General features: G+C 42.0%; 1 protein-coding gene across 1 annotated transcript in view; it reads right to left on the minus strand.

Moving 5' to 3' along the window:
- The window catches only part of LOC134401988 (MAP kinase-interacting serine/threonine-protein kinase 1-like), a 758,389-nt gene that overhangs the window by 153,345 nt on the left and 588,642 nt on the right, over positions 1 to 16,402 (minus strand). The gene's annotated exons all lie outside the window — the stretch shown is intronic.

A 16,402-nucleotide genomic window follows, 5' to 3' on the forward strand; every position in this document is an offset into this window, starting at 1 on the left:
TCTGTGCACATTGGAGGTGGGGTAGGGTGGGGGAAAAGGGAGGGTTTGTTTTTTTAAAAAAACAACAACACCACTTACATTTGCAAACAAGCACTCCTCCGCTCATTTCCGGAGTGGGACAAAATGGTGGGCGCAACATCCTCTTCCTCCCAAGACATCACATGCCATGTGTAGACTGAATGGACGGATCTTGCGATGATCTTATCATGAGATCATCCCCCTCCACCCCCATCGTCTAGCCATGCCCTCAGATATTTATTTATTTAAAACATTTCTATCCCGCCCTATGTCATTAAGATGTCAGGGTGGCATACATATACAGATATTGTTTCAATACATTAAAAATGCATCCAATTATCCAATAGTAAAACCTGCTTCTTTGCCCATAAACATTTAACATTATATATATATATATATATATATATATATATATATATATATATACACATATGAGATAGAGATAGATAGATCGATAGATAATGGGTTTGCTATGTACAGCTTAAGCAGTCATCCACTCTAGAATTTCCCCCAAACCCTTCCCTATAATTAACAGATTATTAATAAGGCATTGTTAATCTCCATTTGCCCTCTGTTCAGATTATCCTAATAACAAGACTTCTGTTTTTATTGGCAAATCTGTCCCTGTAATTTCCTTTCTTAATTTTATAATAGCTTTCCAAAATGTCATGATATACTTACAAGATAAGTATTCAAGTTTTAAAAGAAAACACATGTTGATATTACAATGCCAGTATCAGATACTTTCTTTAATTTCAGTGGTATCTGATGGCAGCACATTTTTGTTGCCTTGATAGAGTATCAAGGACTTTGTTTTCTCTGTATAAACTGACAGCTATTTGTTCTGCATGACTCTCCTCCTAGTTCTGAGGATAAGTATAACCAATGGACTGCAGTGTTAACAGAATCTCTGAGAATGGCTCATATTTCATCTATTGTGATAATGTATTTTCAGATGCAGTTAAATTTCTTACAAGTTCCAACACAGACACAGACACACACACACACACACACACACACACACACATAGTTTTAGCTAATGAAAAAAGGAAAGATCTCATCCAGTTGGAATTTAATTCTGTATTTGTGATCAAAGTTCTAATGTCACTTATGTCATTTATTTCTTATTATTGTAGTATTATTTCTTGCAGCATTAAACTCAAAGAAGGACATTATATAGTTCAAAGCTAATAAATATTGTTAATAGACACCCCATGTTTTCATGATGGCTTTTTGTATGTCTTTACTTTAATTACCACACCATCCTACTCTGTTCAATGGCCCATACTCCAATATAAGTGTGCATAGGATTGCAGCATTAGCATCCAAGGAATGTGGATATGTAATAATCAATATTTTCAACGATGGCTTTGTCAACATCATTACATAGGGAAATCCTTATTTCCTCTTTTCTTCTATTCTAAGCCATTGTTAGTCAGCCTTGAGGCTTTTGAAATGCCACCTTCAGTGTTTTGTGTGTTTGAATCGCACATTGTACAGCACTATTTAGTAATTGACAATATCTGATGAGTGATTACAGGGCATGATGAATGTGTATTAATTGTTTGCATTTATTTAAAAAACCACAATAACCAACATTTTAAAGTTGTTTTCGAAGTTCCAGGGTTTGCATTTTAATATTAGGATTTTGTAATTTTCTTGAATTTTTATTTCACTATGCTCTAAGTAATGTGTGTAGGAGGATTACCGGGGGGGGGGGGGGGAGGTGCTTTTGAAGAGGGAGGTGGTTTTGAAGTGCAAATTCCTCCTTGATCTATCTATTAATCTTATAAATTGGGTAGCTTGTGGTGTGTGCTGAGCTATAGATACCTATAGATGATAGGTTTAGCAATTCTTATTCCATCATACATTTGATTGAAAGCATAGCCATGTTTATTAAGGTGTGTGTGTGTGTCTGTACAAAGACGGTGGAGATGCTTGTCACATAAGATAATGTGACTAGTATATTTACATCTTTTAAAGGTACCATGAGTCAAAAACACCTTGGAGTTCCTTCTGTTGGTTGGCCTACAAAGCACTCTGGAAGACTCACTAGCTGCACTGATGATGACATCTTCATAAACTTCTTCCTGGTTCCTTAATCTTTGAGTTCCAAAATATCCTCCTTATTCCAACTTCCCAGTTTGTTTTCTCAATCTTTCTTTTCCCAACCCATCAGTGGGGTGTAGGTATTGGCAGGCACATAGAAAATAGAAAACTGATTGGTCACAATGGCATTGATGTGCAGTAGAAGTAACAAGTATACGAGAGAATATAGGTGAGCAAGCTGGAGGAATCCTTGAGATGATACAGAATACCCAAATTCACCACTTATGTCTGTGGGACCCAAGAGTTGAGTAAAAAATCTACCTGTGTGACTCAGCATGGCTTTGCTGATCAGAATGCATGGTTTTGAGTCTTATTATCATCATAGATTTCCCTCATAGTAACTATTTTTCTCTTGTTAAATAATTATGCTATAACAGGAACTGGATTCTCTGCTTTCAGCAAAAGGAAATAAACTTCAACTCCGATATGAACATCCTTAGGCTTGATAAGAGTAGTAGGATAAATAATGTTCACATCTTTCTTTCTCTTTGGTCACAACAGCAGAGATATGCAGAAGCCGATGGTGATTTCATTGCATGACCACCCAAAAAGAATGGCATTTTCTTTCTGGCAAAATAACATGTGAAAGCTGTGGGGAGAAGTTGGACAACAACTGTATAGCAGCCGCAGCATGTATGGCGCACAGGAAAAATGGTGACCAAACCATGATGATCGCATGGAAAATTTCCCATCTGAAGGACCTTTTTATCTGCTCATTCCCAGCTCATTCCCTGCTATTCCAGAACATATCATGCCACTGTGGCCCTGTCTAGACATCCCAGCGTTCCGGGAAGGAGGCGGGAGGATCTTGCGATTTTCTGATCACGAAATCCTCCCCCTCAGTGCACACGTAGCCGTGTGACATCCAGGACATCCTGCCTGGAGCGGCGGCCATTTTTTTTAAAGAAAGAAGAGCTGCAGCTCATGAGTGCTCTGGTGAAAATAAAAACATTTTTAAAAATATCAATCCCACTCCCCACCCCACCCCTGAGGGGCACAGTGTGCCTGAGGAGCTCCATGCTCGGTTCCTGGCTCCTCGCGTTTACTTGCGAGGAGCCAGGACAAAACCAGAACGGCCGCCCATATGTCCCACGCTCTCGGGACAATCCCGAGACCGCAGCAAAAGTCAGTATTAAAGCCAACCCAGTTATTTATTTATTACATTTCTATACTGCCCAATAGCCAAAGCTCTCTGGGCTGTTATCCCAGGGAGAAGGAGGGATCATCCCTCCCTGCCCCCAGGATCCCCTGTGCATCTTGCGGACTCACAGGGATGATCCCAGGGCGATCCATGGGATAACCCTTCTTGTAGACGTGTCCTGTGTTCCATCGACTTTCCCTGATGATTCCTGATCAGCATTTATTCACAGCCGTGTTAAAAATTCACCATGAAGTTCCCTTGATTTCCAGCTGGGCTTCTTTGTGCGCAAGAAGCTAACTTCTTTTCCAAAGCCACCGTATGTGTTGGCTCTGCGCTGTTTGCTTTGCATCTTCATCTACCAGGAATGCTGTTTCTGCTATGACAGTGCTGTTGCCTGTTTCTTTCTCTTAATGTTGTGAGCAAAGGGCGGACGCGTGAAAGAAGACACAGACACCAGAGCTTGGGTAAACTAGGGCCTCTTTATTAATAAGCATGTAGTCCCATCCCTCCTAGGATCTGCTCGTGAAAGTGCGGGAATAATCGTATCACTCAGGCCTGTTGCCTGCCATAGGGCGAGCCACTCTCCAAAGCAAGAAGCCGGTACACCGTCATCTTGCTTTGTGACACTCTGAAAGTGTGGGGAGACCACCCCACTACACCCCCGCTCAGTGCCATAAGGGACAGCGAGTGGATGCAGACAGAATGGTCTCCAAAGGCACACCATATCCTGACACGTGAGCCGCATAGTCCCCGAGGAGCAGGTCCTCTGGATATGCCGATCACCCCCAAGGGTGCCAGAGGGCTCACCGTCCCTGTCAATAACATTTCATTCCCGCACTTTCCCTGCCACGAATTAACCTATTTAAGAAACCCAAACCATCCTAACACCCTCAGTATGAAGTAGGCAAAAACCACTGGTGGAAAAATTCCTACTTAGCTCTCCTTCCAAAAGGAGCAACTGGCTAATCCCATACTAGGAACAGGCGGGAGGGTGGGAGCCGAAAACGAAAGAGGTCGAGTCTTGGGCGGGGTCCCCCTTTTATAGACATGGCCCCACCCCTGCTTCACGAGGCTCACATGGCTGAGCCTCGTGAGCGTCTTCCTTCCGCCCCGCCCAGCTCACAACGGTTGCTTCCCGCCCAAACCGTTGGTCGGGCGGGGCAGCTTATTTTTAGGAATTGCAAGTAACCCTTGCCTCCATTTACTATTGGCTAGTAAGGTTATTTGAAGCCCCGCTGCTGTTAGGAATGCCCACTGGGGACAACATGTGTAGGGTGCACTTATATGTGGCACTGGCCTTGATCCTGGGATTACCTTTGACTCCTTCCAGTGCTGAACCAGCAAAAGTCTCACTTTCTCCTGTAAATTTCCAAGAAGCCTCCACTTTCACAGAAAACTACTGCTGTGATTTCACCACTCTTTACTTGCAATATCCTAACACTGGGGTGTATCAGAGGAGGCAAGGAGCCACTCATTCAAAGCAAACTACTCTTCTTTGCACACAGCTTATGCCTGCACCCTCTCCTAAAATTAGGTCACTTCCTCAAAGCTCTGATGGATTTATGTCATAGGCCTACCTTTTAATCCATGACGGAGGAGGGAAGATCCCGCAATGTGATTATCGTGAGATCCCTCCTCCGTTTACATGTGAGGCGTAACGACCTCAGGAGGAGAGGCATCGCGCCTGCCATTTTAAATTTTGTTAAGCAACAGGAGCGCACTAATGCTTGTGCGCAAAGGTAGGTGCTTTTTAAAATTTAAATTTTTCCTGCTCCCTCCACCCTACCCTCGATGGGCGCAGAGCTCCTGGCTCTGCGTGAGGAATCGCACGGAGCTGGGTCAAACCGTGGCAATGGGCCACACGTTCCATGGTCTCGGGCTCAGCCTGGGACCACGGAAAAGCAGGCCCAAAGGGGAGGGTGAGATCCCAGGGCAAGGGAGGGATCAACCCTCCCTGATCCAGGGATCCCTTGTGCGTCATGTGGACGCACAGGGACAATCCTGGGGTTCGCCCCGGGATTTCGCCTGGTCTAGCTAAGGCCATAGTCCCACGTTCTCTATCAGCAATCATACATAGTGGTGAAATCATGGGACCTGGGGTGGTTTTGGAGGGGGAGGGGGAGGGGGAGAAATATGAGTGTACTGGTATTGGGCATGCAACCTTGACACTTGAAGGGATTTTTTAACCATGAGCAGTGAGCATATTAAAGTTACATCTTAAGGGGATTTTTTAAAAGAAAATGAACACAAAATTACTTAACTTAAGAATAATTTATTGAAAAGAATTAAAAACATACATTCAAGAGATCAGATCATAGCAATCGGCATTTTTAAAGAGTCTAATTTAAAGAGTCATTTTTAATTTGCATCGATTATTAAGACAGACACATTGAAAGCAATGGTTTGGTGTAATTGACTAGCGGAGAAGGGGAAAAGAAGTCTTGGCAGTGTGGAGATGGAGATGGATACTGAGGAAGGCGGTGGAAGGGGAGGCTGGTAGTTAGGGTGACCATATGGAAAGGAGGACAGGGCTCCCGTATCTTTAATAGTTGTGTTGAAAGGGGAATTTCAGCAGGTGTCATTTGTATGCATGCAGCACCTGGTGAAATTCCCTCTTCATCACAACGGTTAAAGTTGCCAGAACTATATTAGAGTGACCAGATACAAAAGAGGGCAGGGCTCCTGCAGCTTTTAAATGCTCTGATGAAGAGGGAATTTCACCTGTTACTGCATGTATAGAAATGACAACTGCTGAAATTCCCTTTTCAATACAACAGGAGCCCTGTCCTCATTTTCATATGCTCACCCTAGCCACTGGTGGCAGAGTTTATGAACAAGAGCGGCAGCTAGCAAGTTCCCTGTCACTGAAGAAAGAAGCAGATAAAATTGAATGGTTCTCCAGCAAAGTGGGGATGATGACAGAGGAGAAGGAGAGACCTGGCATGATACTAGACTTGTTAGGAAGAAGTTAGTAACTTAGTAAGGGATTTGTTTAGGGTGACCATATGAAAAGGAGGACAGGGCTGTATTGAAGAGGAAATTTCAGCAGGTGTCATTTGTATATATGGGGAATCTGGGGAAATTTCCTCTTCATCACAACAGTTAAAGCTGCAAGTGTCCTGGCTTCTTTTAAATCTGGTCACTCTAGTATTGCTCCCACAGCTTTAACTGTTGTGATGAAGAGAGAATTTCACCAGGTCCTCCATATATACAAATAACACCTGCTAAAATTCCCTTTTCTATGCAACTGTTAAAGACACAGTTTTCATATGGTCACCCTAGAATTGTTTCTTCTCTATATCTGCGCAGTCTGGGGTGTGATGATGTTGGAGGTGCCCCTTCAACATTGAAGAAAGAAAGAAAGAAAGAAAGAAAGAAAGAAAGGAAGGAAGGAAGGAAGGAAGGAAGGATGGGAAAGGGGGAATTTCACAAGATCCCTCTTATGTGATAGACTGAGGCTTCACTTGGGGCAAACAGACTAACCATTGGACTATCAACCAGCTGGTTGTATGCATCACAATTGAATCATTAAATAGGGTTGTCATGACACAGCTCAACCTCTGACTTCAATATTATGTGACTTTCACAGCTAAGGAGCTCAGAGGTGTTTCACAGTAACCACCCTCTGTCCTGTTCACAAATAAAATCCTTTTTGACTTCTGTCATTAAAAATGAACGGAGTCTACTTTGTATCCCGACACTGCCACCACTTAATATGCTCCAACACAGGCTCTGAACATCAGGCCTGGCCGCGGACACACCCTGCTCAAGACAAGCACCACTGCTTGATACACCTGAGGCGAGGGACAAACACTGCCTTTCTCCAAACTATGTGGAGAAAGGGGTTAAATGGAGAAGAATTTCAATAATAAAATAATGTGCTGTGAATTATATGTGCTGGTGGTGATTTAATGTCAGAGTTGGTGTTAAATGAATAAACTTCAGATATTAAATGCCAAACAGACATGTGGGATTTTTGTGGTAGTTAAAACAAAATAATTAAAATTTATTTTAAAAGTTCACAAGCTTTGTTTCAAAATAAAACATTTAAAAACCTTTTTGAAACCTCTCATCCAATCCTCCCACCCATTCACATACACGCTTTCCTGTCACACACACATTCATGCTTGAATTTTATTATCAGTATTGATAATTTACACAAACTCTCTATCTGCACACCTCACTCAAAAGACACCTCTCTATACTGAACCTCAAACTCTCCAGAACCAAAATACTCTACACACCGAGAGCTAACACAGAGAGAGCTCACAATCTCCCCAGTCCTTCCCTTATATATCACTCCTCCCCATCCCAAGACATTCTAACTCCACCCACTCAGGTCAACATTCTAAACACACCAGACTTACTAATTCTAGACATGGATTAGGGAACTGACTTATAGGGTGTAACGCCACATGGGTACCATATGAAAAGGAGGACAGGGCTCCTGTATCTTTAACAGTTGCATAGAAAAAGGGAATTTCAGCAGGTGTCATTTGTATATATGGGGAACCTGGTGAAATTCCTTCTTCATCACCACAGTCAAAGTGCAGGAGCTATACTAGAATCTCCAGATTTAAAAGAGGGCAGGTTACCTGCAGCTTTAACTGGTGTGGTGAAGAGGAAATTTCACCAGGTTCCCCACATATACAAATGACACCTGTGGAAATCCCCTTTTCAATACAACTGTTAAAGATTCAGGTGCCCTGTCCTCCTTTTCATATAGCCACCCTACATTAAAACTTAAACAATGGCCAGAATTCTGTTTCTACTGGCTCATCAAAACTAGGATGTGTGCTACTTGGTAATCAAACTGACTATGGCCTCATCTACACAAGCAGGATATTGCACTACCAGCAGTATGAAAACGGTATATAAAAGGCAGGAGCCACACCAAGTAGGTTATAGAGGTATGAAAGCAGTATATGGTATATTTTAATGGGCCCCAACAGCTTCAACAGCTTGGGAGATATGTGAGCTTTCTTTGTATTTTTATTCTGTATCCATTCACTGTCAATAAACTGTCATTCCTTTCCCAAGTGGTCTTGTTTTATCTCAGTAATCCAAAGCATCTACTTTGACTGGGCTCTGAATAGATCAGGCCACCAAATTAATACATTCAAATGGACAGTAAAATCTTCAGACCACTAAATGATAGGTGGTGGGTGTTTATTTTTCCAGGCCCAAAGTATGAGTCCCTTTGCAAATGTAAGGCCTCTCAAAGTTTACTTGGCTGAAATAATTTCCCTGCCTTACGGTTGCTATTTTGTTTAGATACCACAACACTTTTAAACATGAAAATCAATGTGTCTAGTTATAATAACCATCCCATAAAGTTGGACAGTGATGTAGTAGGCATTTGGTAACTATGTTGTGTTCTTAAAAAGCATTTTTTAGAGGTACAAGCAAGTTATCCAATATACTTTCATAATCTCTTTTCATGTTCTTCACAGCAGGAGTGGTGCCACTAGTGGGTGGATGCAAGTTAACTAGTTCCACACTTAAAAAGGGAGTAACTTTTTAATGAAACCAGTTACCTAGGGAGGTTGTGGGCTCTCCCACACTAGAGGCATTCATGAGGCAGCTGGACAACCATCTGTCAGGGATGCTTTAGGGTGGATTCTTGCATTGAGCAGGGGGTTGGACTCGATGGCCCTGTAGACCCCTTCCAACTCTGCTATTCTATGATTCTATGATATAAATACTCTCTCTCTCTCTCTCTCTCTCTCTCTCTCTCTCTCTCTCTCTCTCTCATAGCAGCCTGTTCCCCATTTTAACACCTTAAAATTCTGTGTGAGTCTTCTGCTCATTTTTAAAGAAATTGGGATTTACACCAGTGGCTTTGGATGCAAGACATGATGGATTTTCTTCCAAAAGGCAGTTTATTTGTTTGTAGCATACCCCACCTTCCTACCAAGAAAACAAAATATGGCCATCCTCCATAGTAAGCATTGACTTGATCTATTTGAAGCTGTATTCCATAGGAAGATGAGTTAGTTGGGCATGAAGAGCTATGGGATATTATGGTATTTCATCAGCATCCAGATTCTCCCCCACCCCAGATGTGTTGGATGACAATTCCCTTCAGCATCTGTCAGCATGAGTCAAGGATTATTGAAGTTGTCATCTAGGGGCAGGACACCAGGGAAGGATCTACACCACTGCATTAAGACAGTTTATAACAGTAGTGACAACTGTTGGGGCCCAGGACACACTCCACAAACAGTTTTCAAACTGCTTTCAAAGTGTCATATCCTGCTTGGTGTAGAGCTGGCCATGGTTGTCTAACTCTGCTCTATTGTCTCCAGTACGGTAAGACAACCTGTGTGGCAATCCAGATGTTTGTCCTACAACTCCAATGATCCCTCCTCACTGGCAGTAATTGCTAGGGCTGATGAAAGTTGTAGGCCAAAATATCTGGAGGTCTGGAGATTCCCCACACTTGTTTTTGAAAATTGAAACCCAAACCTGAAAGTCACTTACCTATACATAAAATGCTACAGCAATGTTTGGAACACTGGAGGTGCTGAGCTATGAGAAGAACTTTGAGCAGAACTTTGTGTTGCATTACTAAGCAACTGTCATGTTTCTCAGAAAACTCCTGCTTTCAACAGGAGGCAAATGAGTAGGCTTACCAAGTAATCCACAAAGCTTTTATTAAGCAACAAATGTCTCTTCTACCTGAAGAGAGCCTAACCTCTTGGAAACATCCCCCAAGGCAAAACTATGCAAACTAAGAAAGACAATTGTCCACTCAAGAAAAATAGGAAGCCACTTCCCAAATGCACGTAACTTCAGAGAGCCTGGTGCGGAGGCAAGTTCTGGCATAATCGAACTGACTTTCTCACGCCTTCCTTCTGCTCCATGCGTTTGAGCTTCTGGCAGACCCTAGCATCAGCTAGCTTGTTGGGATGCTCACCTCCAGAAGAAAATTCATTCCCCAGTGAGTGTGTAGGATTTGGCCTTGAGTAGATAAGCTCTGGAGAGGTCTGACTTCCAGCTGGGGACTCACCCGTGAGAACTTCCTCCCCCACTGGTAAAGGCTGGCTGGTGTCCGGTGCTGCATCTTCTAGTTCTGAATTTGATTCTGATTGATTCCCTGAAACATCTTCTCCCAAAACAGGGGCAGTAGGGTTAGATATGACAGGAACACACTAAACACAGCTGATACAGCTGGCATTAAAGCTTATCATTCCCGAAGCAGCCAAACTGCTTTGGGATGATCGGTTCAATGGCTAGCAAATGTCCCCTGCCCACTCCCCCACCCATGGGACACAGCTGAGGCCCCTGTACAAGTTGCTGAGCTGACCAGCCTCCTCTCTGGGCTGTCTTAGATTTAGTGTTGTACAGGAGGTTTAGTGTAGAGGCGGCTGAGCAGCTCACCAGTGCACCCAGAGGCCTCAGGAGGATTGGTGGGCAGGCGAGCATGGTGGGGGGGGATTGGCTGAGAGTGAGCAACAGAGTGGAGGATGTGGCTGGGAGGGAGCAGGAGGAGCAGCTGGCAGGGAGTGGGGCTCCTGGTCAGCCAATGGAGTCCCGGGACTTAGCTAGACCTAAGGTTTATCCCGGGATCGTCCCGGGGTCATCCCTGTGTATCTAAATGACACACGGGGATCCCGGGCGCAGGCAGGGACCACCTCGGGATGATCCCGGGATAAACCTTAGGTCTAGCTAAGGCCCCAGTCACCCATGGGTGCACGGAATACTGCAGCAACAACTGCTGTGTGTATAAAGAAATTTATGATACTGAGCAATAAAATACAAGTGTACAGATGCTCACAACGTGCCTCAAGCTAGTTTGTATTGATTTTGAGAGACTGTAAGGCCACACAGTCCACGTATCCAAACGACAAGTTCCAGATGAAACATCGCTCACTTCTTTGGGTTCGTAGGGAACTTAATCCAAGCGGACCAAAGATGCCCGCTCCTATTTGGGATTCGTTGGAATGTATGAGATATTCTTTTCGGTGCCTTTTTGTCAGGATTTGCTCTTGTCTTGCATTCACTTGACATGAATATTCCTCGTCAGCATGTATTGAGACATGTGCAAAAATTTGCAAATTTTATTTTATTTATTTATTTATTACATTTTTATACCACCCAATGGCTGAAGCTCTCTGGGCAGTTCACAAAAATTAAAACCATTAAGAACATAATAAAACATCTGACAATCTAAAAACCCAAATACAAAATACAATATAAAAAGCACAACCAGAATAAAACCACATGTCAGAAATTGATATAGGATTAAAATACAGAATTAAAACAGCAAAGTTTAAATTTAGGTGTTAAAATACTGAGAAAATAAAAAGGTCTTCAGCTGGCGATGAAAAGAATACAGTGTAGGTGCCAGGCGGACCTCTCTGGGGAGCTCATTCCACAGCCAGAGTGCCACAGCGGAGAAAGCCCTCCTCCTAGTAGCCACCTGCCTCACTTCCTTTGGCAGGGGCTCTACATTTCTCACTATCCCTCCCTTGAAGCTCTTTTCCACTAGAAACGTACCTCTTTTCCAAAGCCATGCTCTTCAATGAGCAATCTTTTGGCTGTACTCTGTTAAGTTTGCAGTGCCATATATCCAGAAAACTTTTCCGTTTGCAGTGCTATTGGCTTTTTCTGTCTCCCTTGGTTTAAGGTGACCACATGAAAAGGAGGACAGGGCTCCTGTACATTTACAGTTGCATAGAAAAGAGAATTTCAGCAGGTGTCATTTGTGTATATGGAGAACCTGATGAAATTCCCTCTTCATTACAACTGTTGAAGTGCAGGAGCTATACTAGAGTGACCAGATACAAAAGAGGGCAGGGCACCTGCTGTGATGAAGAGGAATTTTCACCAGGTTCTCCATACATATAAATGACAACTGCTGAAATTTCCTTTTCAATACAACTGTTAAAGATACAGGAGCCCTGTCCTCCTTTTCATATGGTCACCCTACCTTGGTTTAGATGTTGCAAGGACCCCCTGGCCATTGCTCGCCAATAGCATTGGCTAGTAAGATTATAAGAGAGGATCACCAGGATAGCAGTACTGGGGGAGCCCATGGGGGACAACTTACATAAGGCACTTCTAGACCTTTCATCAACCACACTGTTGGGTTTACCTCTGACTACTTTACCATTTAAAGGGCAAATAAAGCAAAAGGGTCATCATTATCATCGTTATTAGATAGCATCCTTCAAAGGTTCTGGGCTTTCTTGAGACTGAAAGCACAATGCAGTGGAACAGATATACTGGATGAGAAGGACTACCTGTTAATGGGAGCCCTTGATAGGACGCACAGCCAGAAATGGTACAACCTAACCCATAAACTGTTGATAGCCAGTGTGGTGTAGTGGCTAAAGCATCAGACTGGGAGTCAGGAGATCTGTGTTCTAGTCCCCACTCAGCCATGGAAGCTCACTGGGTGACTTTGGGCCAGTCACAGACTCTCAGCCCATCCCACCTTACAGGGTTGTTGTCGTGAGGATAAGGTGGAGAGGAGAAGGAGGATTGTGTATGCTGTCTTGGGTTTTTTGGAAGAAAAAAGAGAGGGATATAAATACAATAGGGAAAAATTGTTGGATAGCAGCTGTATTCTGTGTGTGTGTGTGTGTGTGTGTGTGTGTGTGTGTGTGAGAGAGAGAGAGAGAGAGAGAGAGAGAGAGAGAGAGAGAGAGAGAGAGAGAGAGAGAGAGAGAGAGAGTCAGAGTCTAGGGGAAAGCCTTTGACAGAATTGGCTGAGGTAATCAGAGGGGAGATTTCAGCTATGGTTCTGAGTGAGGGACCAAATTCAGGATAAATTTACCCTCTGCTAATTTTAGCCATTCTGGTCCCATGTTTCAAAACTGAAATGAAGAATCATCATCATCATCATCCCATCATTGAGCAGGGGGTTGGATTCAATGGCCTTATAGGCCCCTTCCAACTCTACTATTCTATGATACTACTTTCTGGGGGAGTGATAATGGTGTCCTCCCACACACACTAATTGCCAAAATTTCCTCTTGTAACGACACCAGATTACAATATAACTTTGTGTAAGACCATTTGGATGTGCAAATAGCAAAGAGACCACAGGTGTTATCTTTAGGAAAATAATAAACAATTTCCTCTTCATTCCCGTGAATGCCAGCAGTTACGACATAATAAATTCTGCTTCCTGATAAGAGGCAAATCAGGATCAGTCAAACAGGCAGATGAGATTCCTGAAAGAAATCTAACTGCCTGGATACACTTAGATCCAAAAAGAGACTGCTGGACAGCACCGGAGATTGTCACCATTACCAGCAGGTATATTTGAGGCTGTCATCAAAGGAGTTTGAGCTTGTATGAATATGGCTGGGATTCTGTCATGTATTTCAGCAGGCAATGAAAGACTGTGAGGCCATTTGCCATTCAGGACTGGTCTCATGGAATCCTAAGTAGTAAGTTGCAAATTATTTTCCTGTTTTTGGTTTGAGGCTGGGCTGACTATATGAAAAGGAGGACAGGTCTCCTGTATCTTTAAGGGTTGTATTGAAAAAGGAATTTCTGCAGGTGTCATTTGTATATATGGGGAACCTGGTGAAATTCCCTCTTCATCACAACAGTTAAAGCTCCAGGTGCCCTGCCCTCTTTTCAATCTGGTCACTTCAGGATTGCTCCTGCAGCTTTAACTGTTGTGATGAAGAGGGAATTCCACCAGGTTCTCCATATATACAAATGACACCTGCTGAAATTCCCTTTTCTATGCAACTGTTAAAGATACAGGAGCCCTGTCCTCCTTTTCATATGGTCAACCTGGCTGACCTCAAAACTATGGGTGATTGGGGATGTTTTCAGGAAAAATCCTTAATGGTTATGAGCAGAGATGGTAGATGAGGCACTTGAGGAAGGCAGATTTTGAATGAATAATTGTTATTGTTATCGTTAATGTTATGGCCGACAGAAAGCTCTAGCGTGGGCTGCTCCATGAAGTCATGAAGAGTCGGAAGTGACTGAACGAATAAACAACAACAACAATGTTACCATTATTGTTATTACTTTTTGTTTACTGTCTTCTCTGCTAAAAAACCATCACGGTGGTATTATTCATGTATTTATTTCATTTCTATACTGTCCAGTAGCCAAAGCTCTCTGGGCAGTTCACAAAAATTAAAACCATAAAGTACAGTGTAAAGTATAAAATATGGAAGCTCCTTTGGTAACATAGATGGAGTAGAAATATGCAAATTAAGGAAATTAATTCTGTGGACAACTGTGCAGGCCTCAAGTAGACGATATTTATTTATTTATCCATTCATTTATATGATGGCATGTACATGCATGTCCTAGATAAGCTACCTTTAATGTACAATTTCCAGCTATTAATGAGTTGGGTTAGTTCCACATTGACCTGTGTGTGTGTGTGTGTGTAGCCATAGCTAGACTGGGCAAAATCCCAGGGTAATCCCGGGATCGTCCCTGTGCATCCACATGACGCACAGGGGATCCCGGGATCAGGATGTAATGCTACATTAGTATTACAGGGATGTAATGCTACATTAGTAGATGACTTAAGATTCAAAAGAAGTATAGCTGATCCGTGTTTGTACACTAGAAATAAAAGCAAAGACTACATGTTAATTTTAGCCTTCTAGTGTCGAAAATTACCACTGACCAAATTCAGAAAGTATCAAATCAGTTACAAAAAAAGTACAAATTAAAATCTTTAAGTGAAGTAAAGCACTACCTAAGAGTAGGCATCACAAAAGATGATGATAGCAATTATCAACTGAGTCAAAAACAAAAAATCCTAAATTTATTAGAAACCTGTGAAATAAAAGACATCAAGAGTGTAAAGAGTCCTCTGACAGTTGATGTTAGAAAAAATCTTCAGAAAAAGAGTTTTTGTAGCCCAGATCTTTACCACTCAGTAGTAGCAACCTTGCTTTACTTAGCTTTTTAGACACGCCCAGATATTGCAAACGCAATTTCAATCCTGAGTAAATTTATTGCAGCACCCACCGTGCCAGCTTGGCAAGCTATCAAGCAAGCGCTAAGATATTTTAAAAAGACACAAGATTATTGTTTAACCTTGTCAGCAGAGCAAAATGAAGAAATTCAGTGCTTCTCAGACAGTGATTGAGCAAGCTGCATTGACGATCGCAAATCAACAACAAAGCTAGTAGTGTTGTATAGTAAATCTTTAATCACCTAGAGAGCCAAGAAACAAGCTTTTATATCTACGTCATCATGTGAAGCAGAATATGCAGCTTTGTCAGAGCTCTGTAGTGAATTAATTTAGTTTTTACAACTACTAAAAGATTTTGATATTTCTTTTTCTTTGCCAATTCCTGTTCATTGTGATTCCCAGTCATGTATTGCTCTGGCTAAACCTGATATGTTTAAAACTAGAACTAAACATATTGCCATCAAGTACCAAAACGTGAAAGAACATATAAACAATAAATCCATCAAATTAGTGTACTGTGAAACAAAGAATAATATTGCAGATTTGTTCACAAAACCATTAAAGATAGTGAGGCATTCAGAATTGTGTGAAACATTAGGTTTCAAAGAGAAATGTCTGAATGATACAATGTCTGTACAATGTTAAAACTGTTAAATAAATGTAAATAAAAAAAGTGTCCAAAATTAGATTTCCATTGTCCACAGTTTTAGACTCGCCCACAGAAAAAGATGTTGCAGAAGATTGCATAAAATTGTTAAATGTCAAAGCCAACCACTTAAACTTTAGCAAGCCATTTTATAGAATGATTTAATTGCCAATCAATAGCTAAATTGATTATACAGATAGTCTGATGTATATATAAGTCCAGTGTTTAAATGTACCTTACTTCTCTCCTGTGTATATGCTGTTGCTATGAGTATTACATTACATGCCGTGTATGCTATATATATCTTTAATCAACCTAAGTTTAAAACCTCAAGAAATATTATTGAAGAATTCTAGCCTACTGTAGTTTCTAGTTATCTTTGCTGTCTCTGGCTGTATCTCCGCACTTCAATCTTCCAGCTGTCTTCTCTCTAACCAGAGAGAAACTTAGCTACCCCAACACCTAAAACTTGTTTTTATTCCACCCATCTCTTCATTGAATTCTGCAGATTTTATGATGGTTTGATTTTTCCCTCCACTCCTGCTGCTTTTGGTTGCTTATACTTTTCTTTGCCATT

The sequence above is a fragment of the Elgaria multicarinata genome, chromosome 7 (genome assembly GCF_023053635.1).
Source record: "Elgaria multicarinata webbii isolate HBS135686 ecotype San Diego chromosome 7, rElgMul1.1.pri, whole genome shotgun sequence".
In the NCBI taxonomy this organism is placed as follows: domain Eukaryota; kingdom Metazoa; phylum Chordata; class Lepidosauria; order Squamata; family Anguidae; genus Elgaria; species Elgaria multicarinata.